Consider the following 26,620-nt stretch of genomic DNA (forward strand, 5'->3'; position numbering starts at 1 on the left):
ACAACTGTTAAGTTTAAGGTCAAAGATGTACTTATTAATATAAGCAATGTTTTAGTACCTTTGATATTTTTGTATTTTAACGTGCAATATTTTAAACATTTTGAAGAGAAGGAAAAGGCATGTAGCACCATAACCAAATGTAAATATAATTTTGGCAACAGGGGGATGATTAACAACGTATTGAATTTTAACATAATTTTTAAGATATAGAAAATATCAATTATTGTGTTCTTTCTCTGTAATCTTCGCATCTGACGTAGTTTCTGATCTTTTCATGGAACACTATATGGAACATATTTTATAATGAAACATTCAGTTATTAATATTCCGAATACTGTTCGTAAGATGAGTTATGTCTCTTATCGATATTAACTCGTATTATGTAAATGTATTTCACGACGCGAGTATTGGCAAATAATTTGTTTAAATACGTCATATAATAAATAGCATAAAGCGAGATACGTGGAGTATAGTGTCGCGTGCAAACTACGGTTGAATCTATTTCAATTTCACATTGAATATATTAAACATATAGAAAACAATGTGCAGAAGTTGAACAAAATTCTTTGAGAAATATACAAATTGCATTCGACTGATTTTCTAATATAAACAAATCAAACGTTTCCTACAATTTTGTGCAAAATCCAGATATTAAAAGTATTCGATACTTGATTTTCCTAAAAAATAAAGGAACAAGGATTGAAAGCGAAGTTCGAAATTGCAATTGGAGAAGAGAATGAGAAATTTTTCGCAGGAAAAAGCCGCGAAATGAAGGATCGGAAGGGTAAACAGAAGGGGAAGAATTTAACAAACTGATTATACAATCAACATCCGCCGGTGATTCAATAAGTCAGAGAACCACTGGGTATTGATGCTCGATCAGCTCAGCCCCTGGAGGTTTAATTAAATACAACCCCCACCCCCTCGACTCTAACGTAGCCTCGCTGTGTAGCGCGTGTAAAACGAGCGATATTTTTCACGAAAACCACCTCGCCAGACGATCTCGTATCTAGCCTCGGATATCACGAGTCAGACGTCCAGACTCGATCGAATTATTAAGTCTTTTCGTCTGGATATTCCTCCATTTCGTAGTTACTTTGTGTACCTCGAAATTCGTTGGTGAAAAGGAAGCTTTATTCTGCAAAAGATTCGAAGATTCGTGATGTCGATAAAAATATAAATTGTAAAGAAGAACGCATAAAAAATAAGACAAATTGTGGAGGATGTTTTTTTGAATATTCTAAGCATTGCTGATAAACTTATGATCGAACTTTCGTCTTTCTGCGTGTGTTTCCATCGTATATAATAATTACCACCCTCTCATATAAACTATGACATCCTCGATTTATTTGCACTTTGTTTTATTTGCATTATTATTGAACATTATTCGAAAGAGAAGCAATAATAATCGTAGTAGCTGTGTAATAGTATTAGCAAGAAACGTTTCATACTGCATATTGGTAAATCTCTTATTTCCATTTGAAAATAACGAATAATTTATTCCATGGAGTGTTAAATATAAATCCTTTAATCCCAAATAAATTATTTAAAATTTTGCATAAAATACTGCATGAAATATTTGTGCTATTTAAAGATATACATACATGTATCTGAAACATTGCTTAAGAATTAAGACATTGCTTAAAAATATATTTGTCAGAATGTCCAATTCACTTTTCCGCGACCAGTTACATATATGTGTCATTAAGAAAGTAGACTGTTTCTCAAACGACGTTAAAAAGTAACTCTAAAGTGACATTTTTCGAAAATTTTAATACATGAACATCGACTATAGCTTTCCACGACCACAGATACGATAAAGCTACCCTATAATGGAACCTATACCAAGTCAACGAGGCAAACAGTAACATACCGATATAGGAAGGGAGTTTTTCCATAACGGAAGGTGTGATGGGCAAATTAAGCTGATCGTGTTACGATACAATCCTGTCGTACCTATGGACGCGTGACGTCGGTAGCAATGTTGCTGGCGATATGACAGGCGCGCATGGCACGGAGTGTTGCAACACCCCCCGCGTCAAGAATTCATGCAGCTCCGATGGGGGACCATAATTAACCGAATACCGATACTCACCAGCTTACCCGACTCCATCTGCGACATACGCCGCCTATATATATATACACACACCTATATATACATATAGACTCGTGCGTGCATCTATATACATATGCGGCCGGACGCGTAATTCTGCGTGCACCTGTTCGCGCGCGCCAACTATGCACCTGAACGCGCGCCACCGCTGGAAAAGTGCCGAGCCTATAGCCACTCGATCGCTACCACAGCTTGCTGTACCTATATCGAATTATTTCGATCACTTTAAATAATTTATATAATAGTTTAGTATTATATACTATGGCTATAAACGGTATCCAATAAAGTGTCTTTCTCTTTTTTTTCTTTTATTGGATTCTACGTATTTTATTTTCATCGTATCAAATTTTTGTGGCGTAATGGAAGTACTGGTGGGTGATAATATATTAATATACTTGGAGCTAATTAATTAGTACGTAAATGATATAATAGGTACAACGGCGAGTCAATATGTTTTGTAGTCACTGTATTACTAATTTTTAATTTATATACAGAACTATAACAGTCGTCTCAATGTATCGATCTTAGTTCTTTCTTTGTCTATGACATTTGCAAGAATGTTACTGCAATAAAACACGTGTCAAAAAACCTCGAATCTTTAAAATACCAAATATAACCCTGCTTTTACCCTCGCAAATCAATCTGCGATTGCTAATCTTAAAACCGCCCTAATCCTCGTTATTCACCCTCATCCGCCCTAATCGCTGGCAAAGTCCAAACACAAAGTCCCAATTGCACCTTCTCGAAGCAGGAACGAGGACGAGAAACGAGGGAGAAAAATGGAGAGCCTAGACACCGATTAAAAATTCCGTTTGCCCTCCCTAGGCAACGCGTTTTTTCGCCGGTGTGTAACATCTGCCGAGTTACAAATAGAAGAAGCAACCACCCTTTGAACGAGAGAAGAAGAAAGAGAGAGCGAAGCGTCTTTCTCTGATGCGCTTCCTCGAAAGGAAAGAGGACCGAGTTTCTCACCCCCCGGGAACGTTCCTTCACTCACCCCCTCGTGAAAAGCCTCGCCACTCGGCGACCAAACGGAAAGAGAAGCTTTCTATCGGCGAGACGGAGAAGGGTGAAAACCCCCGCCCCTTTACGGGTCTGCCGGCGGTGGCGGCGGTGTCGTATCTTGGCCTCCGTGGCGCGCCGCTCTATCGACGTACAGCCACCCTCGACTCGCTTCCTCTTCGCCTCTCTCTCCTTGTCTTCCAACCCTCCCCCCGACCCGACTCCTCGCTATCTAGCCACCTTTCTACCACCCTTGCCTGCACCTTGTGTGCAACCCGCGATCGAGATAGAAAACAACTCTAGGGTCCCTGGACCTTGCAAGTTTCTTGCGAGGATTATCAGCATATATGGATATGTAGGATTTTTAATTGATTTTTGTGGGACACGATGAGTTAGTGATTCTTTACGTGCGTTGTTGAGTCTTTTTAATGTGCATGTTGAGAGACGTTGTAATAGCAGTGGTATAAGAAATGTGACTTTCTGTAATCGAGAAAGTAAATAGGTTCAAACGAGTAGCAAATGAATGGATATTAAGAATTTTTAAGGAGAAACGGTATATAAGTAAGTCGTTGACCTGTTCTCAAGTGTGGATCTTAAGGGAGGTTTTATGATAGTACCGCTATAAGAATGTATGTTTTTAAGTATCATAGAAAAATTTGATCATTGAAAAACAAAGTAGGTTTATTACGTTTCTAAGACGCGACAATTGGACGTTAAGGGATTTTCCGATTTTGGTGGTTTGAGGTTGTTGAGAGATGCATGCGGAAGAAATAGAGAAAATGGTGTATGATACAGGTGTTTACTGGTGTGTGGGAAATTTAAAAATGTAAAATCCCGTTGTAATACTTGGAACAAATCTCTGTGTAGGTTCCAAATCTCCAAAGTGGATTTTCTAAAACCTTTAACAAGTCTACTAAGGGCAAAAAGCAGTTAACTACTGTACATTGCTTGTTAGTTTTTCTCCCATAAACTGTGACCATTACAAGTGAACGTAAACTTTTGGCTAATAATGTAAATGAATATCAAAGTGACAAACGAAAATTTTGTTCACTCCATGTATCGAAGTGATTGAACAATAATAAAGATGAAGTACGAGCGAGGATGAACGGCGATAAACGGAAGTCACGAGAGCAAGATCAACGGTAGATGAAGAGAAAGAGAGACAGGAAGGGAGAGAGAAAGAGAGAGTGCCGGTTGGAATTGGTGAATGGAAATGTGGCGGGATGAGATGTATTATCATGAAATCGCGTTATTGAGATCTCTGTGGGTGAATTAGCCTCCCTCGATAGTTTGCGATGCACGGAGCAACGTCTGTATACATTCCCGAACATCGGGGATTTCCTGTCGGTTAGTTTGACACGACGGAAAATAGGTATCGCGGAATGTGGGAACCAAGGAAGACTGTTGCACCTACCAATCTACGATTAGGCTACGTTATATCTCCGACGAGTCTATTATCCATCGCTTCGTATCTTCTATATAATTAATTAATTAGGGGATAGAGGTGTTACGAGTCCAACTTCAGTGCTAAGTACGCTAATTAGAAAATATTTTGATAAATTTTTAGGAATTATAGTATTGGATAATTCCATTTTATTCTTTTTCTTTACTTTTAGAGCAAAAGTAGTTTAAAGAATTTTATTTTTTAATTATCTGATTACAATGGTATATTGAAGAGAACGTAATTGGATCTCGAACCTCATTCGTTATAAAAATAATAAAAGTCGTGTGAAATTAACTTATTTTTAACTCTTATGCGCCGTGTACTTTAAGCCGTGAACAAATTCTCCCTAATTAGTAGTAGGAGCACTTGCAAAAAGGGTAGACTATAACCCTTGTAAAAACTTTCGTCACAAGATTCTAATTTCACTGATGAGAACTATTTGCCATAGCCTACCTTGTTGCATATTAATGTAAAAATGGAAATCTTGGACGAGCGATCTTGGCAATTCATTTTCGACGACGAAACAAACATGTCCTCAGTTCGAAAATCACCACCGCGTCTTAAGAAAGGCTGACACCCTGATTATTAAAATCATAATCGTCTCTCCAAACTATCGACTGCTATCAGGACATTTAAATATCAATTTACAGATCTTTTCATTGTCGTTTAACAATAAGCATAGTTAAAACTTAGAGAAAGGAATTACGCTTTCATTACTTCGAAACTACCAATATCTAATACAAGAACTGAATTGTATATCTTCGAACTATCTTCTAAGAATATTTCGAATTTAAATACACCTTTGATACAAAGAACGTAAGTGAGCACCGTTTCCTGAAAGAGATTCACACCGTCATTGCTAAAATCCTATAATCAACCCCTCCGAACCACCGACTTCCACCAAAAGAATTAAATATCGATTTATAGATTGCTGGATTGTCGTCTAAATGTAGTTAGAAGCCATCGACAAAGGCGAATGCACGTAGAATGGTATCGATATAAGCAACACCTAAGCGAGTACGTGGAGCGAAAGGGTTTCGCCCTTCGGCTAGGTCCAGCCACCTAGAGCGTGTCGTGGGCTTTCAGGGGCCGAGGATTCGAAAGAGGAGGAAGACAGGGTGGAAAGGACGGGGTTAGCTGTCAGGGAGATAAATCGGTCCCGGCTTAATTAAATCTTCTTCCGTGCTACCCGGCCAAGCCAGTGCCTGCTGCCGGACACCATCCTCGGAGGGTCCAATTGTTTCGAGGATATCAACCCTGATTTAGGAGCACGCGTATTCCCCAAGTACATCGCGAGTACTACCTGACCAGCACTCGTGATCCTTATGGAACCAAGCTACTCTTTTCTCTCGACAAACGTCCGCCTGTGTACTGCGTTTAAACGACGTTTAGTTTCCACCATGCGTGAGCTTGATCCCTGATTACGAGATTAAAGAGAAGCCAAAGGGATTAAAATGAAGATAGTACGAACAGAAACTAAATTCTTTGCGTGACGTTTGGTTAAATCAAGGCGGTAGTGTGCTGTTGCGATTTTCATTGGATGAATTCGATAGTACGAGTCCAATAGCTTTCGCTACCCGAGTGAAGTACCTACCAGGAATGAAAATTCGTATTGAAAGTTACGTTTTATCGAATTAGAATCTTACAATTATATAGTTATATAAAAGTGATGAGCCTGGGAAATGATTCAGTAGTATAGATCAATAATGTCTAATCTAGGAAAGTAACATTTGACAGGAATGAAACTCTAGTTTTTGCAAGTTGTATTTACAATTATTTATATTGGATTTACTTAATAGTATGAATCAGTCGTGTCTATTTCAGCAGGAAACTAACAGCGTGATGCGAATTAAGATCAGTAAGTTACTGAAGGCATTTAAAGAGAAATCAGTAGTACAAATCAGTCACGCCTGATCCATGAGTAGAATAACAAATGACACGAATGAAAATTAATCTTCAAAATTATGTTCGAGTTCATTGGAATCTTCATTAAGCTACTGAAGAGTGTTGGAAAGAATATTGGTAATACTAATCAATCTTGCTTGATCCAGGAGCAAAATATCAGCTGACACAAATAATAATCAATCTTCTGAGTTACATGCATTTGATGAGCAAAATAATAACCGGCACAAATAATAATCAATCTTGGTTAAATTACAGAAAGAACTAGAAGATAATCCAATAATATGAATCAATTATATCTGATTCACGAACTAACTAACCCTTGGCATTAGTAAAAATTAACATCCCAAATAATACCTAACTATATTAGATTTCAATCAAATTGAAGCTGAAGCACCTTGAAGAAAATTTAGTAGTATGAATCAATCATACCTCTGCCACAAACAAAAATCCACTTTTATGTGTAACTGCATCGAATATAACTGAAAAATCTTGGCAACTAATTTAGTAGTACGAGTCAACCATGTTTGCATCGAATACGAATTAAAGAAGCTTTTAAACAAAATGAAGTAGTGAGAGTCAACCATTTCCGGCTCTCAAAAAGCATGGCTACTTTTTCCATCGATAGAAGCTGAAAACAGGTGAAAGACGAGGGTTTCCCGGATGACAGGTAATAAGTTCACACGTCTTAGGTAACGCGGTTCATCTCTTTGTGGAACAAAGTCGTCGAAGAGGTGGAGGTTTGACCTCCTCGAAGCGTGTCGTTCCATAGGCAAGGTGTATCGTTACTTGGCGACGCTTTGAGCCAGTAGCAAGGGGTTGGAGGAGGTCGACACAGGCGGCAGAGATGCAAAGGGGGTTGCTCTTAGCCGCGTTAATGCCTTGAGAGGGGAGCGTTAATTAATAATTGCTCGAGGGTGCCACCGGGTCCCTGAGGAGCGACCTAGACGAAGATAGAATCAAGCACGAGGATCATACGTGTTGGAAATCATCGCTCCTGAATCCAGATTACCGATCGTTCGTCGATCGATCTTTTATCTTTTGTCGATTGAGTTTTATGCTTTGGTATCTTCCAACTTTGTAATTTGATATTTCTTATACCGCGAAGACTGAAAATTTGAGGGCTGTTCAGTTTCATTCCAGTTCTTGTCCTAAGATTAAATTATAGGTTTCGGTATCGAGAAATCATTTTCGTTTGGAAAGAAAGAAGTTTTGCTTTCTATTAGAAAAAAAAGGATAAAAGATAAAAAATAAGATTGGTAAATAATTTCCAAACACAATTTATACAAATATCTCTACAAAATACTATTCAAGGACTAATATCGATAGAAGAATTCCATGTCGAGTACGAAAAATTCACTCAGAAATAAGAAAACAGAGAAAACAATTTCTCGATAAACGAATAAACTCCTCCAAATATTCTACCCCCGGATCGTCTAAATCTTCAAGAACTTACACCCCCGCCAATAACTTCGATTCCTGGAAGCTAAACAGCTAGATTTCTGTTTTATTTGTCGGTTCCAGGACACGGTTTCTCCAGTGTCCATGAATTCTGCCCGCGGCACTTTATATCCGCGAGCTTCCAATAAACCGCGTCTTTCCGCTCGTTTCTCCTTTTTTTCTTTCCTCCTCCCTTTAGGAAAGAAACCGTTTCTTTTTTCTCTGGCATGCCTCGTGCACACGTTTTCCAATCTAACGAGCGCGTTTACACGTCTAAACGGCCCCATCAAACCGAAACAAATCTTCCTTGGAATCCTGACTCGGTAATCCTCGCCACGACTAGAAAGGGCAGAGGGACGAACGCGAGCCACGGTTGTGTGCGAGTCTTCTCTCTGGGCCTACGAGCGCGAATCCGTAAAAGGGGTGGCTTGCCGAGAGACAGAGAGACAGAGCGACGAAGAGGCAAAAAGACAGAGAAGCAAAGAGAGAGAGAGAGAGAGAGGGTGGCTTCGTGTATAGTTTCTCTCGGGGCTTGAAAATGTGACGACGACCCAGCCGGCCGAGATATTAAACTATAAATCCTTATCCCGCTACGCGGACCCGGACCACCCCACACGCTCGACCAGCAAAGTTATCCTCTGTGTCGCGGTACTCTTGCGTGTTCACCGGTGGATTCGTGCACAATGGATAACGCCTTTAAGTCTTTTATGTTAGAAGATTTTTTATTTTGGACGATTTGGAAAGATTTTTTTATCGGAGAGTAACAGCCTCGGTTCTAAAGTGATCTCTAGCGGAATTACTATGGATCTACGCGTGATAGATAGATTTTTGGAGGTTCCATGGCAAGAAAGTATTTTGGCTTTGAATAGTTTGAGAAGATTTTTCATTCTTGTTGTCCAATATTTAAATATATCAATTTTTTAATACTATAGCCATACAATAATAATGCACTGTATAATTATCATTTATCGATGGATAATATTTACCTGTAACCCTACGATTAAATTATATTTTGTCAAAAATGAATTCTAGTACTTTTGAACTTGATAAATGTAATAAATAAAATAACATTTCGTTAAGCGAAGTCTCTCGATCGGTCGTGTAGCAACATGCATTTCAAAAGGGTTAGATCTCCCCGATTGGTCGACAAAAGTGTTAACAACGAAACGAGGACGAAGTTATTTCGAAAAGGTGAATCTTCCTTGTGGACATTTTCATTTTAATCCAGGCAGCACCCTTTCGATCCTGGCGTTTATTGGCCAAATCTCTGGCAGCACACGCACGTCATTAAACCGCGCTCGGACTATCGATATCTATGCCGGACTCTAGTGCGTGGATCGTGTTAAGCGAATAAAAAGCCTATTGCTCTGAAATAGTCCGCCCGGTAATGGAGGAAGTAATGTCCGTGACGAAATGGTTTCATTCCGCATCCGGCAGGGACGCTTTATTCTCGTTACAAAATTGTGCGTTCCTTCGACGGGACGGATCTGAAATTGACGTTGACGATATTCGAGTAATTGTTCCGGGATATTTCTTTTTTATGACACGAGGTCTCCTTGGATCGAGGAAGAAATATCGCTGGACTGCGGAGGCTTATGTATTTACGAAAAATCTGAAGTTAGGAATTTATTAAAATCTTCGAGATTGTTATTTCGTCTCGAATCTTGGAATATAAAGGAGCTACGTGTTGTATATCGTCGTACAAAAGTCTCGTGAATTGTGAATAATAAAATATGAAAATGTATGCATCTGGACATTTACCGAAGACGAGGAATTTATTGATTAATCTATGAGATTATTGTTTCATTTGGAAATTTGAGATATAAGAATTTATGTATTCCCATAGTTTATGAATCTCGTGAATCACAATTAATAGAATTAAATATTCTTCTTATCTATATATTTTACTTTCTATCAATAATGAATGCTTGCATTTTGTATTATTACATTCTCATCTTTGCTTAAGTACCATCGTTTGCTTGTATTTAGAGAAATATGAATTTGTATAATCTACTATCTAATAATAATGTTTATTTCTAAATTTTCTTCGTTTGCAAGGAGCTTACTTAAAAAGTTAGACGATGCTTTAACATACAAGTGAATGTTAAAATATTTCTAAAGTCATCAAATATTGCACGAAATTGAAAGGCCAAGAATAGTTTAAGTTTCATAAATAGAGACAATTTATTTACGATGATTAATGATCCAGAATACTTTAGATCGTCATTTCGAATTTGTTTGGTCGACCAGGTCTCAAACTCTGAAAGCGTGGGAGTTGAAACATTTAGACGCCGGATGCGAGGCTCTCGTCGACGGTATAATCTCACCGGAAGTCCCTAAGACTCGCAAGAGTGCCGCAGTACGGTTCGGTAGGGTGGCCATCTGCGGATATTAAAGGAAATGGCGGTATGATTAGTCGAATACGTGCGCTGGTTTCGTTTTAAGGAAACACCGTGTAACCTCTTCGATATAATTTTCCCTATTCCACGAAACCTTCTAATTCTCCAACTGCGAGAGATACATCCTGATCTACACATTCTAACTTCTGCTACAAATAAATTAAGACAGCCTAATTTCTCTGGCTGATAGTACAAAATCACGATAATTTCTGTTTTTGTCACATCTATACAGACTGTAAGATACAGACCAGATAAGAAGGATTTTTTAAACTCATAAAAAGACGTTACAGGAGTAGTAACATTTAAAATATTTGAATAAAAATCAGTGAATTATATTTATAAATAGCGTATTCAAGCTTAGACTGCCGGCTAATTTTTCATCGTACAGTGAAAATTTATATTCGTTGATTCTATAGGAATATAAAAGTGTAAAAATACACAGAATGCATGTAACATCGAACGATATATAAAATATCAAAAAAAATTTTATTTGGTTTCCATCTTTTCACCTGTGATTACAAAAAGTTGAATTCGCACGAATATCCGCAGCCTAACAACGAGTATCGCTTTTAGCCATTAGTTTCTCGCTAATTCACATATTTATCTGATATCCATATGCTGTTGCTAGAAATCGAAAAAAGTGTTTAGATACTTATACAAGTCTGAACGATTTTCTAAGTTTGAAAATAACAAATCGTCACTATGAAATCCGCTTCTGATTTAACGGGACACGCGAACGAAAAGAGGAAGCTCTCGCTAGTGAACGGAGCGAGGGAGACATATTCGTGTGTATGCTCGATTAAAAGTTTCGTCACGCGGCGGTCGAGTACTCGTGAATCGAACTAGCCACCCACCTCGACGCTTTAAAATTCGATGGCTAGAAATTCAGGCCTGACTGTCAAACAATTTACCCTAGCGCAATTTTAGTCAAACGCAATGGTCGGAGAATCTAAAATTCATTCGATTAAATTCAGTCGATATAACGAACACGAATCGGGTGCCTCGATCCTAGTTAAAACATTGATCGCATGAATCTGCTATACATATACATATTTCTCGCATGGCGTATCTGTACGTCACCTCCAGGCAATTACGTAAATAACTCTTGCGTCATATTTGTCGCAACAAATCTTTTGTAGATGAATGTATTCAGAAATAGACAATTTGTAAATGCATTTGTTAGGTTGAATAATAAATTTGCGTTTCTTTAAAAAAATGCGTCAAGCGTTACTACTATCATATGAAATGTATGTACAACAAAGTAGCAATTCATTTAACTGATCACCGTATAAATATAATATATCTGTCGTTAAAAAATTCAGTCGTATGTACATTTATATTCTTGCTACATACGAGTATATTACATTTTATATATTATTGTTACATCTTTATACGAATCGTCCAAAAGTTACATCAATCAACCTGATATATCGTAAAATACAGGAAAATGACGATGGAAATAAAATATTTGTTTCCTGAGACTTGAACCTCAATCGTGTACTTATGTAATGAAATTAAGGAATTAATGATGTTATCTTCATGATGTTATCTTACTGTTATAGCTGCATATTATATTTATATTCTTTAAACGATCTTTATAACATCCTTTAATATGCATACACTATCGAGAAGCGAAGGAACTTGTTACTTAAAATCTCATCGCTGTGTTATAGCTTGAGTTCAGTACTTGACTTTTATAAAAATCAGCTGCTACTTTCAGCAACTTTTCTTATATCTCAACGCTAGGATGTTTATAATGGCGATTATCGGAACGCTGGACGTAAAATTTATTTGGAGGGGATAAATATGAAAAGTTAGGCGACAGAGAGTCGGAAGAATCGCGACATCGTAATCCTGGGCATTGCCGGGACCGCAAATGACCAGCCGGCTGTGTAACTGCTCGGCCTCTCCCATTTTCAGAGGGTTGTTTGCTTGATTTAGAGGCTTGAACGTAGCTCGACTCGACCGAGGAACAAGCCTTTCTTCCTGCTCGTCAGCGGTAACTGCGCTTCGAACGAAAATACCATTCTCGATATCTACTAAAAATGTCCAGCCTAACGATAAATTTCCTCTTACGACCAGCTACCAAATAAAACACCCCGAACCAACGATGTTTTTTCACTCTAAGGGTTGTTCTCTGGAAGGGTTGTAACTTGAAAAAGTTGCAGTGTGTAACAGAGTATATTATAATTGAAAGTATAGAAAAAATAATGATTTGGAATTTATACTCATTTGTGTCATCTGCTTCAATAAATAAATATTCGTAGAAATTAGATTTTTTCTAAAGAAAAATACTAATTTCTTATTTAGGCAATATAGACCCTACAGACAGACACCTGGTCATCGAATTAGGATTATTAAAAGATTCCAAAATTTTCCATCTCTTTCGTAGCATTTATTAACTTCTTAACCTGTATTGGTTATAGTTCGTATGCTTAATCTTGTATGCTACAATAATCTTAAATTTGTATCGTCAAATTGGGTAATACAAGAGCCGAGAGTGAATTCGATACGTATGATTCGGGCAGGCTTTTGATATTTTTATCAGCATTCAAATCAAGTGAATTACGCGTTTATGAAAGTATTAGATTACTTTTTGATAAAAGTAACTCTGTAATTTGACTCTGTCGCATAGTATATTATGCAAATTGAATAATTGCTATGCATACATAATTGTCCACAGTCTACGTATTTAATAATAACTTGAATAATTATAGCACGGTGCAATCATTGGAAAAGTAGATACAATTTTCCCGTATAACCGTAATTCGATGATCACATCGCTTCAAAATTAAAAAGCTTGCAAAAAGTGGAATTAGCCGACCTAATTTTCTCAATGATAGTTCCCGGGTAATTTTCGAAAGGAATTCGCAAATGTTCCATGGAAAGCGCGTTTTCCACAGAACGTACACAAGGAAAATGGATCGACGTGCAAACATTTCGGTTATTTACAAACGGATAGGTTCCCGGACCAGTTCTCCCCTCTCCTTTGGTTTGTCTTATAATATTAATAAGGGTAGTTTCCGGACTGGCGTGCTGCGGAATCGTGGAAGGGGCCTGGTAAGAGCTATGCTCGCTATGTCCGGCAAGGGTGGTATGTTGTAGATAGTCGTCCGCGTAGCCCCCTAAGGGATGAAGTCTGGACCTTGTTAGAACGAGAATGCTAATTTATTAGGGCGCGCCTGGAGAACGGGGAATGCTTGGTGCCGGCGATTTTCACATGCTTCTTCGAAAGAAAATCAAACGATTCTCACTCACGAACGAGAGCAACAAGCACCACATTCGATAAATCTCGCCTCATTGAAACTTGGAACTACTTACAATACCACATGATTAGTTAAAAAATTGAATTTCGATTGTTGAACAAAATAGTAGTTAAATAAATGAAAATTAAAGAAAGACATGTGTGTACTTGCTTCGAATACAATGGAGTAATTTAAAATGTTAATTAATGGAATAACAATAATGTCGATCTTATGATGATTTAAGTAAATGCTCAACGTGATATAACAACCTACACTGTCGTTAAATAATGTAGGATACAAGATGATTCTAAATTGATCCACCAGTAGACTGTAATCTGCTACCTTTATAAGAATTAAGACTAGGGTATAAGAATATTCCATAAGAATATTTAGAAGATTTCGTTTGCACATTTTGGTAAAATTCATACAGCCTTGCCACAAACAGTACCATACTCATAACATAAAACATAGAAGAATAAACGTAGTAAATTCTAATATCAGAATTCTGCTAATAACAGCCTTTTATACCCAAAAAACTACTTCAACTCTTGTCGATCCCCACGATACTCAAGCTCTAAAAGAAGAACGAAGAAAAACCAAAAAGCAAAGTCGAGTAACAGAAACTTAAGCCAAGATCGATGTTGATGGGTCCAAAGTTCACTAAACCTGATCTTAAGAAACCTACTAATAACCGAATATCCAAGTTTCCCACGTTTAATAAACCGCCTCGCGTCAGCTCCTCCCGACCCCAACAATATTCCAGGCTCCCTAAAAAAAAAAAAAAAAAAAAAGTGAAGGAAAAGCAAGAGGCAAAAAGAAGTAAAAGAAACTAACAATAAGACAGGATCGATTTCGTTGAGCCTAGAACCCGGTAAACCCACAAACGCTCAAGAATCCCCTTGATAACTAAGAGTTTCCAGTCAGCAAAGTTCAGCTCGCATCAACATCGATGATAGCCAACTTGCCGAAAGAAAAATCAAACAAAGAAAAAGCAAGAAAGAAATACGGAAGGAAAGAAAGTAAGCCACAATCAATGGTGATGGGCAGGATATCGGAAGTTATACTTTTAATAAAGAGCGATCCTCGCATCCGAGAACAGCATTCACCGACATCAGCAGCCTCTCGGCATCAGCGATCCCTGGCTCGGTGCTTGCGGGGGTGGGGGATGCGCGAGCGAGCGCCACACGTGTCTTGAGGGTGGTAATTACGCGGCATCTGCAGCCAGCCCACACCAGCCTGCCGTCCGCCAGTTCTGCCTCCACCTCCACCGCCTCCTCCACCTCCGCCTCCGACTTACTCCGCAACCTTAGGTGGGCTGCCGGGTGGATTTGGCCGGAGAGGCGTCGAGGGGGGTGACTGGAGGGATGAGGCGAAGGGGTGGCGAGGGATGGGTGGCCACAGTATTGATTTTGTCCAAGACAGCCGACGCCGCCGCCGCCGACGCCGCGGCCAACCAGACCCACCTCTGGTGGTACCCACTCGGCTACAACACCAATCCCCACCCCACATTCCACCCCCGACTACTCTCTCTCTCTTTCTCTATCTCCCTCTCTTTCTTCCTCTCTCTCTCTCTCTCTCACTCTTTCTCTCTCTCTCCCTCCCTTCTCTCTCTCTCTCTCTCTCTCTCTCTCTCTCGTATTCCTTCTCCTTCGAGCCACCCTCCGACGACTCTGTCTCACCCTCCTCCGAGCTGTCTCTCGACAGGGCTCGCCTACGACTCCGCGTCGACTACGTATGTACGTGTACGTCTGTCTCTTCCGTGTTCCAACTAGATGCTGGATGTAAGATGCGAGCTCGGTTGCTTGGCTGACTGTCTTCGTGGAACAGTGCCTGCGGTGAATGGCGAAAAGGTAGCGACGCAAGCGATCAGAAAGGTGTCCTTTCTTTAGGTACCATTTTTATATTGCTCTTGGAGAAAAGTATCTACTACTCGTGGTAGCTTGGCACGGCTCTCATCGGATACATTCTTCGGTTATCACGGTGCATGTCAAGTATCAGCCCGACTCAATGGAATAAATCACAATGATTTTTTCTCGTTATATTATTACGATGCTTTGTGCTCATAATTATTGATAGATAAGCTTAAAGAGTGTGAAGCACTCGTCACGCTTCTTATACTTGTTTATTCAAGTTGCTAAGATATAAGGAGAAGGATTGGGGGTGGAAATTTACTTGGATTTTTGAGACTGGTTGGGGAGCGACGGGAAAGAGAATTGAAATTATTAGTCACGTAGATTGGATGTCTCTTGCCGATGAAGGATTTTCTCCGTGACAGGTCTTCGAATTTCTATGCATCGATCTCGCTCTTCTTTGAATAAACAGAAATTGTTCGAACGCTTTAAGAAAGACTAGGATAAGATTGTAACGAGAGATTGCACATATAAAGAAGAATTTTTTCATGTTTTCCTGAAACTCAAGATGTCCTGCCAGTTACTTTGAAATATAAGAAAATGAATGAGAGGAAAAGATGTTTAGCTCGAGGATGATTTAAAGCACGTGTAATATTCCACGTCCTCTCCTCTGTTACGAGGCAAACCTCCTTAAGATTGTTACCTACATGTGACATCGGATGCAAACACAATGCACCCTAATCGCCTCACAAGGTGATAAAGTTTTTGAAACTAAACAATTACTACGATCCAAAGGTATCTCGAAGCGATGGAAAGAGAAAAGAGGTAGAGAAGCTGACGAATGTCTTTAGAATTTACGAGCCCTCCACCCTTGGTCCAAGTAACGATAGTTTAGAAACTTGACGATGGCTGGGCGACGGGGCAGCGTGAGAGCCGCGGCATCTGGACGGTAGTTAAAATGCATGTAGTCCTCCGAGAGTCTCGTATTCAAATACAGGATCAGTCCTTCTTCGACCTCTCCGTAACTGATCCCGATCCCGATCTCGATCCCGTGTGCCTCAGGAGAAGAAGAACTTTTCGTCTTGTTGGGAGGGTTCCAGGATCCGCTGCCTCGACTTGGATTTTCCCACACGGGTCCGGCGTAACCCGTCCCTTCGCTTTCTTTGGTCTTTGTGCATCGCTCGTAAAAAATCAATCTCGACCTGTAAAACAACGACCCTCGAAATTAGTATCTATTCTAAACGTCACTTTTACAATTTATTACGTATATATCGGAATTTGTTTATAAAAGGACAAAGGCATGGAAGAAATAAAGTACGTGAGTTACTGAATCCGTTTACTGAAGATGATCGTCGATGAAATCAATCTTATGCCAATGAAGCTAGTACCTTTCATATAATATATAATTCATATAATTTCATATTCTATATAGTAGAATTATAGTTTTCCATTGTCCATCAAAGAACAAGTTAACTAAAATTCTTTAATAAATACATTATAGCGATAATCGAAAATATATGTAGACACTCCTGTCCATATATCGTGGGATTTGACTTGCTGATTTTAAACGTAAGTCTTAATAAAGCGTGTAAGTCTGTAACAAAATTTTTAAAACACAGTATAATTTAATATTGCGGTTAACAAGTATCAATTTCATTTTGCCTTGCAATTTATGGTCAATAGTATATATGTCACAGTTCAAAATTGATTAGAATTCTAGCGAAACCATAATACAAGTGTCGAATATATACAGCGATTCCAAAAAGTATTGGCAGGCACCCTTATTTTCCAATAAGCCGTTTCTTTTTTCTTATCGAATTCTATATTTCATTAGCGTCAAATTTTTGTAATATACGAGTGCTATCTAATGATACGAAATTCAATCTACTTGAACTTAATTAACATGTAAATGGTCTCGTCAATAGATACAATGGCGTGTCGATACTTTTTATAGCCACTGTATATCTCACGGGACGGAATGTTGCTTTATTTTTTTTACTTAGACTTGATCCTCGATAAATTAAATAAATGAAGACCTCGATATCCTCGCGATGACATCAGAAAGGAACCCTTACAATCGAATTTCTCTCACGTCCAGCGTTTTTACTTTCTGAACAACTGGAATCATCACCGTATCCCTATCCAACCAGCACGTAAATCCGTAAAAGGAAAATAAAAAAAGAGACGTATGCGAAAGACAGTGACTGGACACGATCGAAATAGCGGGCGAAGGGGACGAAGGAAAGCAGCGAGAGCTGTTTCGTCGCTGCCCGTTTTTATCGTCGATTCCCGACTTCATCCTATCCGGTCGGGTCACCCTCTCCTTACCATTCGATATTGTATTCATAGGCGGCGTTAAGAGACAAAGATATCGGGGTGATTCACGAGCGCGGAACCGGTGGAATTCATATTAGGAGAAAAATGTCACCCTTCTTTCTGGTGCCGTTTCGCCACCCTCCGGAACTAACCAGCTAGATGGCCACCGCGATGGACATCGTTCCGCTTGTCCTACGCCGCATCGAGATATCCGCGATACAAGCCGGTGTATCGATTGTTCCTCCACCCCTTCCCCCAGCGACGGTAAAATAATAAATAGAATCCATGTAGCGGTTGCTCGCGACCAGTCAGTTACGCGGCTCGATGGAAATGGTCCGATGTTGGGATTCACTGGCTCCTTTGTGCGGGAATTGGCTCTTAATAGAAGGAAATGGTCGCTGGAATGCGCCTCTTTTTAGAATTCCTATGGACAGTTTTTTATAGGATTCTATTTACAGGACTTTTTCGAAGGAAGACCGGAGATTGGAGGATCACGAAACTCGGAAAATAATTGGAATTTCAAAATTCCTGCAAGGAAGCAAAAATACTCGAGGTATAGGCTCGAGATGCTTTGGATAAACTTGACCAGTGTGATCTTTTTGCCTTTACTTAACACGAAATATTCTTTCCGGTCTCGAATATAATTCATCTCTACAGTTTCTAAGATTCTATTCTTCGTTAGACCGCACATTTACTCTCATACCTCATTGGCAAAAAAAAAAAGATTGAGAATTAGAGAATTCTGAATCTCAACAAAATAACTGAGACTCAAAAATTTTTTCAACGCGCCGAACTATTTAAAACACACTGATCTTTGCCTCAGAAAATTCCAAATAGTTCGTCCGAACTTCGTTCATAGAAATCGCTTATTTTTACTTCGTTTCAAATGTCACTTGAACTTTCAAATAAAATCTACCTCTATAGTCTTTTCTGACCTATTCTGCTATCGAGTAACAAGGACCGCAGACAGAGAAATCAAACGAAGGAAAGGCATCTTAGAACACAGAATTGGAAAGACTGGAAGGCGGAAACGCAGGTAGAGGGTGGCTCGAGGCACACGGCTCGCGAAATAAACGAAACATAAATGTCCCCGGGGCTTTCAGTCGTATCGAGTTGTTGTTACGTCGGGGAGTTCATGAGGAGCAAAGAGGATCACGCGATCCAGATAAAAGAGCAACGCCAGTCCACAGGACCCTCGCATGTATCCAGCTTAGCCGAGACCGCAGTTTAAGGAGCTTTGGCTTTTGTTTAATCCGGAGTGAGTAAAAACGAGATGAGGAGATCCAACGGCCCTCCAGTCACTTCTGGTCCTTGATTCGCGGCGAAATCCCTCTCATTGAACGACGCCGCCGGTTTAAGGATCAAGAACCGGAAGTTGACAGCACCTCTCCATTCAAAGATCCGTTTTCCTCATCTTTTCTTCTTTCTCCTGTAATCCAGGAATAAATCAGATTCGAGCTTTTATAGATTTTCATAAATAATAGATTAACGATATATAATACAAATGAATAATATAAATAATCGCAGATTATTGATTGATATAGATTATTTTTCTATAGTTAGGTAAGTCACATTTATATAAAATATTTTTTCGTTTTGAATGGAAATTTTGTTTCATGTAATGGAGCGGTGCAGTTGGTATTTAAATGTATTCGGCATCTACGCCAGCCAACTTTGCTTACATCTATTTAATATTCACTGCTCCAATCCCCATGGCTATGTGATATGTCAATTTAACTCGGCTTTCTGATTAATAAACTTTTCCATGTCTTGCTCTATCATCTGTTCCATCACCTGTTCTGTCTTCTACGGAACGTGGTCAAAATTTTTTTTACCTGTATACCACATATACGCTATACATATGTTACAAATATGAAATGTTCTGTATAATAGTATCGAATGGATGATGAAAAATTTGAGGAATAGTTATGCAAGTTAAAGCGAAACGATAATAAAGATTAAAAGTATCGAGATCAAGACATGATGGCATTATCAAACAGGATCTGTTGCCTGTAACTTATAACTTGTCAATTATAATTAACATTATTAGTCGATAAATTGTTGTGCAGGAGGAGTTAATATTTACCTCCTATCGTGATAACGAAGATTGACAGCAAGGGAGAAAATCGACGAAGCGATAGATTAGACCGTGTCCATCGTAATATCTCTATCCACTGCGGCATCCTAATTGTATTCGTAATCGCCGCAGCTTCCAAAATTCCATAGCCAACGAGCCAAAGCTCTCAAGCAACAAAAAAGTCCGCGATTACCTTAAAAATCGTGAAAGACACTTGGCGGTCGGCGGGTTGGTCTGATTAATCGCGGTGGAAAGGGTGGCTCGGTCGAATATTCCGTGACATGACGGCTCGCGTCGTGTTTTCTCCTCAATTACGTCAATCCACTCACGACCCCCGCGTAACGGAGCGACTACTCGAATCGAAGCCCTCCGGTTCGGTCCTTAATCGGTCAAGTGATCGTAGACTCCGCCCGACAACCGGCTGCTCGGCTGGCTGACCGACGGTTAGACGAAGACAGAACGAGCAGAGGCAAGGGGTGTACACCCTGGACTGGGTGAACGCCGGCGAAACGGAGGCAGAAAGAGAGAGAGAGGTCAGGAGAAATGGCTAATTCCGGATATTTATGTAGGGGGTAAAGTAGGGGTTGTTACGGGCCTCGAGATCGCCGCTATAACCCTGGAGAGCCAGAAGCGACCAACTGACCAGAAAATTAACCCTCCAGTCGATCGGATGGAGTCGAACCAGCGGAACAGGCCGATGCCTTGACTATCTCGCGTCAAGCCTTCGACTTTTTCCACTTTCCACGCGAAACCTCGTGGTCCCTTTGAATTATCGACCAAACCCCCCCTTTTGGATGGCGGCAGCTTTCCTTCTGGTTCCGCTATCAGGCCATCGTTTGTCCAGCAAAATGCTATCGTGTCCCCCTTCCTGCCATGGGGACTCCTTCGATTCTACTGATTTCTTGATAGGCTGTTGGGGTTGGTGCGCTCGTCGAAACGTGGAAACGGCGCTTGTGGCTTTCGCTGTACGATTTTATAGAGCGAAAGAGAGAGAGAGAGAGAGAGAGATGAGTTTCGAGGAGTTCAAGATGCAGGAGAGTTTTGGGAGGATGGATTTCTCGGAAGTTTCTGTTGGTTATACGAATTGTTCTTGTTGAGAAGATAAATCGTTTTTCGATCAAGTTGTTGGTACTACTGCATTTATCGCGTTCGTTTAATCATCTTACTGATCGATACTGTTAGATTTTAGTAAAAAGTAAGATTTAGATCAGCAATGTTGTACGGTACGTTTCAAAATATTTCCATGTACCTGTCAGGTTTAGGGTTTCAACAAGCAATTAATATGATAGAATTTACTGATTCTCCGCAATATTTATCAGGCTCGCGTCCAGACAAATGAATCGAACGAGCACAAGTTTTAGAGTATTAACTAAAATTTCAAGTACATAGAATTCATATGAACAAAGTTTTACTGTACACATCTTATTCTACTCTTTATACTCTTTATTTAATTCTTATATATTTGTGCATACAGTATTATAAATATATTCGCGACTGATGACATTTTCGTAAAAGTATTAGGATGTAACATACGAAATACCCAATTTCTTTTTGTCCCTGTTCCAGACACTTTTTCCTATCGAATCTTGATATTCTTTCATAGATCGTTTGAAATAAATTTTCTAATTTCTTCTAATTTTCTAATTTTCGAAGTTTCTAATTTTCAAACGCATGCTTCTTCCTAGATCTCTTTGTTTTCAGATTACAACCCAATACCGCCTTAAGATAGCTTCAAGGCACAACTGGATTAAAATAAAGATCTTTATGATAGAAAGAAACATGAACAAGTGGCAACTATCGCGTAGAAAATCGAACTAGTCACGGAACAGCGTATATAAGGCAAAACAGAATTCATTGAGACAAAAGGAAGAACAGAACGATTACTACCGAAAACCGAAGGAAAAGCAGACACGGGTTAATCGGAGGCAGACAGTGCGAATCAAGCGGATCGTCCGGATAAACCAAGGCGACTCGCGCGCAGACACGACCGTGCCAGACCAGCGTTCCCCAATAAAAGTCAACAAAAGACTAACGATTCATTCGGCTAATGGAAAAGTCCGAAAACAGAAGCGTACCATCCACCCCCTCGCTTTGCCCCTTTTCTCGGCCGCCGCCCCTTGTCGCCCTCCACCCCGTTTCTACCGTTCATAATTAAGCAGACTTTTAGCAGATTAGATCCGCGATTTCGCGCACGCCTCGTTGGCCGTTCCGTAAGTTGTCACGACGAGAGCCGCGGATTCTTTTTCAATCTCGACGAAATACCATCGCATGATATTCGTTCATCTTCTTCTATCATCTTCGCGCGAGTTTCTGACGCGATTTTTTTTGTTATCTATTTCTTTCGAACCGGGAACTTTCCTTATTAAGGAATTTGGAGATTTTTTACATTTTTTTGTTGAAAAATTAAGGTATTTTTTTCAAGCAATTTAACATATTCTTTTGTTAAAGAATTTGGCGATTTTCGTTCGTAAATAAAAATTTTATTATTTCGGGAGTTTCTCAAAAGCTGGAAACTCTTTTTAGAATGAGAAATATTTTGAACAATTTTTCGAATCTATCGGATTAAACATTGTCTAAGTCTTCTTCAATTATTTAATATTAAAATACTTCTTCTCAGCTATCGAGAAGTATAGAAATAAGCGAAGATGAACTTCATATCTTTCCCGTATCGCTGCTTCGAATTGATAGTGGCACAACGAGAAAAAAGTTCTACGCTATCAATGCCAAGCAACGATATAGTTCTCATATGTTAAACCCAACCATAACCTTTTTAAAAATTCCTCAAAAATCGCCCAATAATTCCACCGTCTTTTCGACGGGTTTCAAGACGTGTAGAATGTTCCATCCTCCGTTCTCTACCCCATAGAATTAATTACCGCTGCCTGGAAGAAGGGGCCATTTGAAGGAGGAACCAAATCTCGAAGAGGAGTTGTGGAATCGTTGTCCCGCAGTCGCGAGATCTGTCTTAGTCGACCTTAATCCGTTCGACTATCCGCTGTAAGACACTAGACGAGGAAGAGGAGCGAGAAGAAGAGAAAAGAAAGCAGGAAAAAGAGGCGTTTGCATCCCCTTAATCTGCCCTCGAGTTCTCTCGAAGCGAGCTAAGCCCCTTGTCGGCATATTGCGACGATTCGCGGCTATAAAAACGCGCGAGAGGGTCTCGCGAGAGGGTGTCGGCGAAACGAAAGGGGTTGTCGGCTTGGCCGAGTGACAAATGGCTCGGAATAATACCAGCCAGCCCGAACGAGTCGGCACCCAACGCCCAACATCCGCCGCGCTGGTTCCCCTCAAGCTCGTCTCGGAGGAACCGTGGCTGGCCCTCCGGGGCTTACTCTGACAATATCGTTAAACGATCTTCTTTGTTTTCGTTCCGTTTCACCGACACCCTACACCCCGCCATCGATCTATAACCGTGTTGAATGCTGATGAACTTTCTTGTCTTTTGGAAATTGATTTCAGTCTTTGACGATAAATAGAGGTTGGCGAACTTTGCGGATGTTTGGTATGTGAAAGGATGGTACATTAACTCTTTTTCGCTGTGGATTGAAAACGATGGTGGGCTGTGATAAATATGTTGCAAGATTTTAGAAAAGTTATTTCATCTTGGATATAATTATTTACCTATTGTTAATATGTGCTTCTCGTATGAGAGATAGGAAATACCATAATAATTTATGTATCGCCGTGACGATTATAAATTTTAACGATTTGTAAATATGAAAATGGGGAAAATAACTAGAAATTGATTTCGCCCTTTAAGTATGTGGAATTACCACTCACTGCCTATATACTAATCTGCTAATTAATTAAAAATTAAATCCAACAGTTAGAAGAATTTAAAAAATAGGAGAGGTAAATAAAATATCATATTTACTTAATTAGCAGAGTTTTCCAAGCAGAGAGTTGTATTTTGAAGATATTCTGAGACGTTGGAGGATTTCTGAGCTGTGATCGAGATAGAGAGGATTTTTCAGTGGATCCATCCCTGCCGCATCACCGTTTTTTCATTAACTTCCCCTTAAAGAAATTCGATTCTTCGAGGGAAAGGGACAGAATGGACGATCCAGATTCGACTGCACGGCGGCTGGACGGAGGGGAAGAAGAGGTCGGCGAGGACACAAAGCTACTTTAAATAAAGGAACGCTCCATCCATTGAACCTATTGTCAACCTCTGACGTTGACTGAGCGAACGGCAGGTCCACAGAATCCATCATCTCCATAGAAAACCTTAATTATTTTCTGATGAAAGAAACCCTCTCTCTGCTTCGATTGCTCTTTTGCCTTCTTCTTCTCCTCCGCCCTTCCCTCTTCCTTTTTTCGTTCATCTTGAACTTGGAATCTCCCCGTTGAAGTATCGAAAAAGTCATGAATTGTTTATAATATTATTTCACCTTGTATTTCTCTGCAGATGTCTCTTCGGTTGAAAATTCTTGCAAATTCTTGCCTCTCTGACCGTCATAGAAAATCTAATTTGTCTTTCCTAAGATCTTCTGCACTTTTGAAAAATCAGCCTTATTATTCGAACTGGTCCATCAATTGTTCTAAAAGTATTTTTCTGTTAACAGTGAATACATCTTTCTGTTCTTTACATACATGTAGTTATTTTCTTACTTTATAAAAAAATTGTTTCCCTGTAGAAAATAATCCCACTATTGAATTGATCTATAAACTACTGAGAAATATCGAAGGAAATTGTAAGATTATCAAAGGGTAGAATTATGAAATTTGAAAATTGTAAGAGACAAGTCTGCACCTTAAACCGCGTAACTCATCAATTAATCAATATTATCAACCGCTGCATTACTACACAAGATATTTTTAAAATTCTTTTTCTTCCTTACAAACGCTGTTTCAAAAACGATTCCTTCCACAAATCCACCACAGAAGCTCCTCTAAGTCATACATCCATCAACGCGATAGTAGAACAACGTTGACTTTCCCTCGGCGATAAAAATTTCTCGGCGCAACATTTCCCGGATCCGGCCTTTGGATCGAAAGTTTGAGGTCCCATCGTGGCTCTGGAGTGTTCGCGGGTCGTGCGTAGGTGGCACGACAAAGCAGAGATGAAAGAGCGCTCAGCCCCTTTCCGGTGGCATTCAAATGTGGCCTTTCTAACCATGCAACCCCATATCTCCCGCATCCTTTCCCTTCTCTCGGTGGAAAACGTTTCGGGGAAAGCAGGGGCACGTCGACCAGCAACAGCAGCCCATCTCCACCGGTCCGCCAAACAAATGACGCTTGAAACAAACGAAAGACGGCGACGGCGTTTGTCTTTTGTCCGTGCTGGCACGCACGGAATCCAACCGTGCCTTCGCCGGAGGGGGCGGAGAATAAAAAAATATCGCCGCCGGATTTTTGTCTCGGTTAGCCAAACGATTCTGCTTAATGGTTCGCGCAAAGCTTTCCAAGAGGGAGATACCAGCCTATGGATTCTTCGATGCCACCCCCTTACGTTCGTGTTTCTAATTTTTGACGGAGCACTCGTGTGTTGCAGATGGAACGTGAGATTTTCAGAGAGAAGCGTGACTTTTCATTGAACAAATTTTTGGTCTTCTTTTTTTACCGTTAGAAATTTTTCTTCGAATCTGTTCTATGTGCGTTTCCAATAAAATCTGAATTTTTCAGGGAAAAGGGATTTTTGTAACATACGGCTTACAACTAAACTTACAGCGAATCTTTTTTATTTTGGTGATCTACAAGTTATTTCTTCAATCTACTCTCTCAATCTTGACAGAGGATTTATGTATCGATTCGCAGCACTTTGAGAACAACAGAGTTAATAAGTCAACATACACTGACCGTACTTTTCAATGTTGGAGAAAACTCTTTTTGAAGATTGAAAAAAAAATTGATTTCTTCTACTACTATTCCAGTACATCTACTATAAATATATATTCACAAATGAGAAACTACGAAACAGTTGATAGTAAATCTTTAAAAGTATTTTTATATAAAATTGTCACTTTCAGGTCGTTTAGTTGCATCCAGAGAAGCCGCGAATTTAAGAATGAAGTTTCGTAGTAGAAACGATTCACAAACGAAAGACTGAAATTTGCCTATTCTTTGGATAGTTAAGACGTCAGCCTGGAACGTCTTGGGTAGCAAAACGATCGGAGACGTTGATCGTTTGAGAAGGGTGAACGGAGACACCGTTCACAACGGGCTTCTCCCTTTCTTTCAATACCTTAATGTCAGCGAACGTTACGAGCTTTTGTCTCCGACTCCCCCGCCGCCGGTGCAAAGGGGTTTTCACCACCGCTTGAATCCTACTCGAGGATGAAGCTTTATTTAGCAGATGATATTTACGACTTCCAATCCCGCGCGACCCTCCCAACTTTTATATTGTCTTTGGCGAAGTTTCGACGCTGTTGCCTCGGTCCATCCCCCCATTCCTCTCGTTCATCGATTCGTCTTCGGGCTTCGATCCCTCTTTGTCCGACTTCGTGCTGCTTCACGATTCGAGAGCTGTGTCAGACTATGACGTGAAAGTAGTCACACTTTTTGGATGGAAAAAAATTCGAACACTATGGAACTTTGATGGAATATGTACGCCAAGGGTTGAAGCATTCTGTGTTTTTGCACAATGGACGTTAGATCATTTCTCGAGTATCGCTGTGGAGTTGCACGATAACCGATTACAGTTTTAACTCTGTACACGGTTTTCAATACTTGAGAAATTTCTGTGATAGTTCTCTGAAATTCGAAAGTGAGCTTGATACTTATTCTCTGGTACATTTTTAAACTGAATTATCTTTCAGTCATAAATAAAGAATTAATTCATTGTTCGAGATTTATACAGTGAGAAACACAGGTAGGAAAAGTTATCATACCA

This window comes from Bombus flavifrons, chromosome 14 (assembly GCF_040668555.2).
Source record: "Bombus flavifrons isolate JBK064 chromosome 14, iyBomFlav1_principal, whole genome shotgun sequence".
Lineage (NCBI taxonomy): Eukaryota > Metazoa > Arthropoda > Insecta > Hymenoptera > Apidae > Bombus > Bombus flavifrons.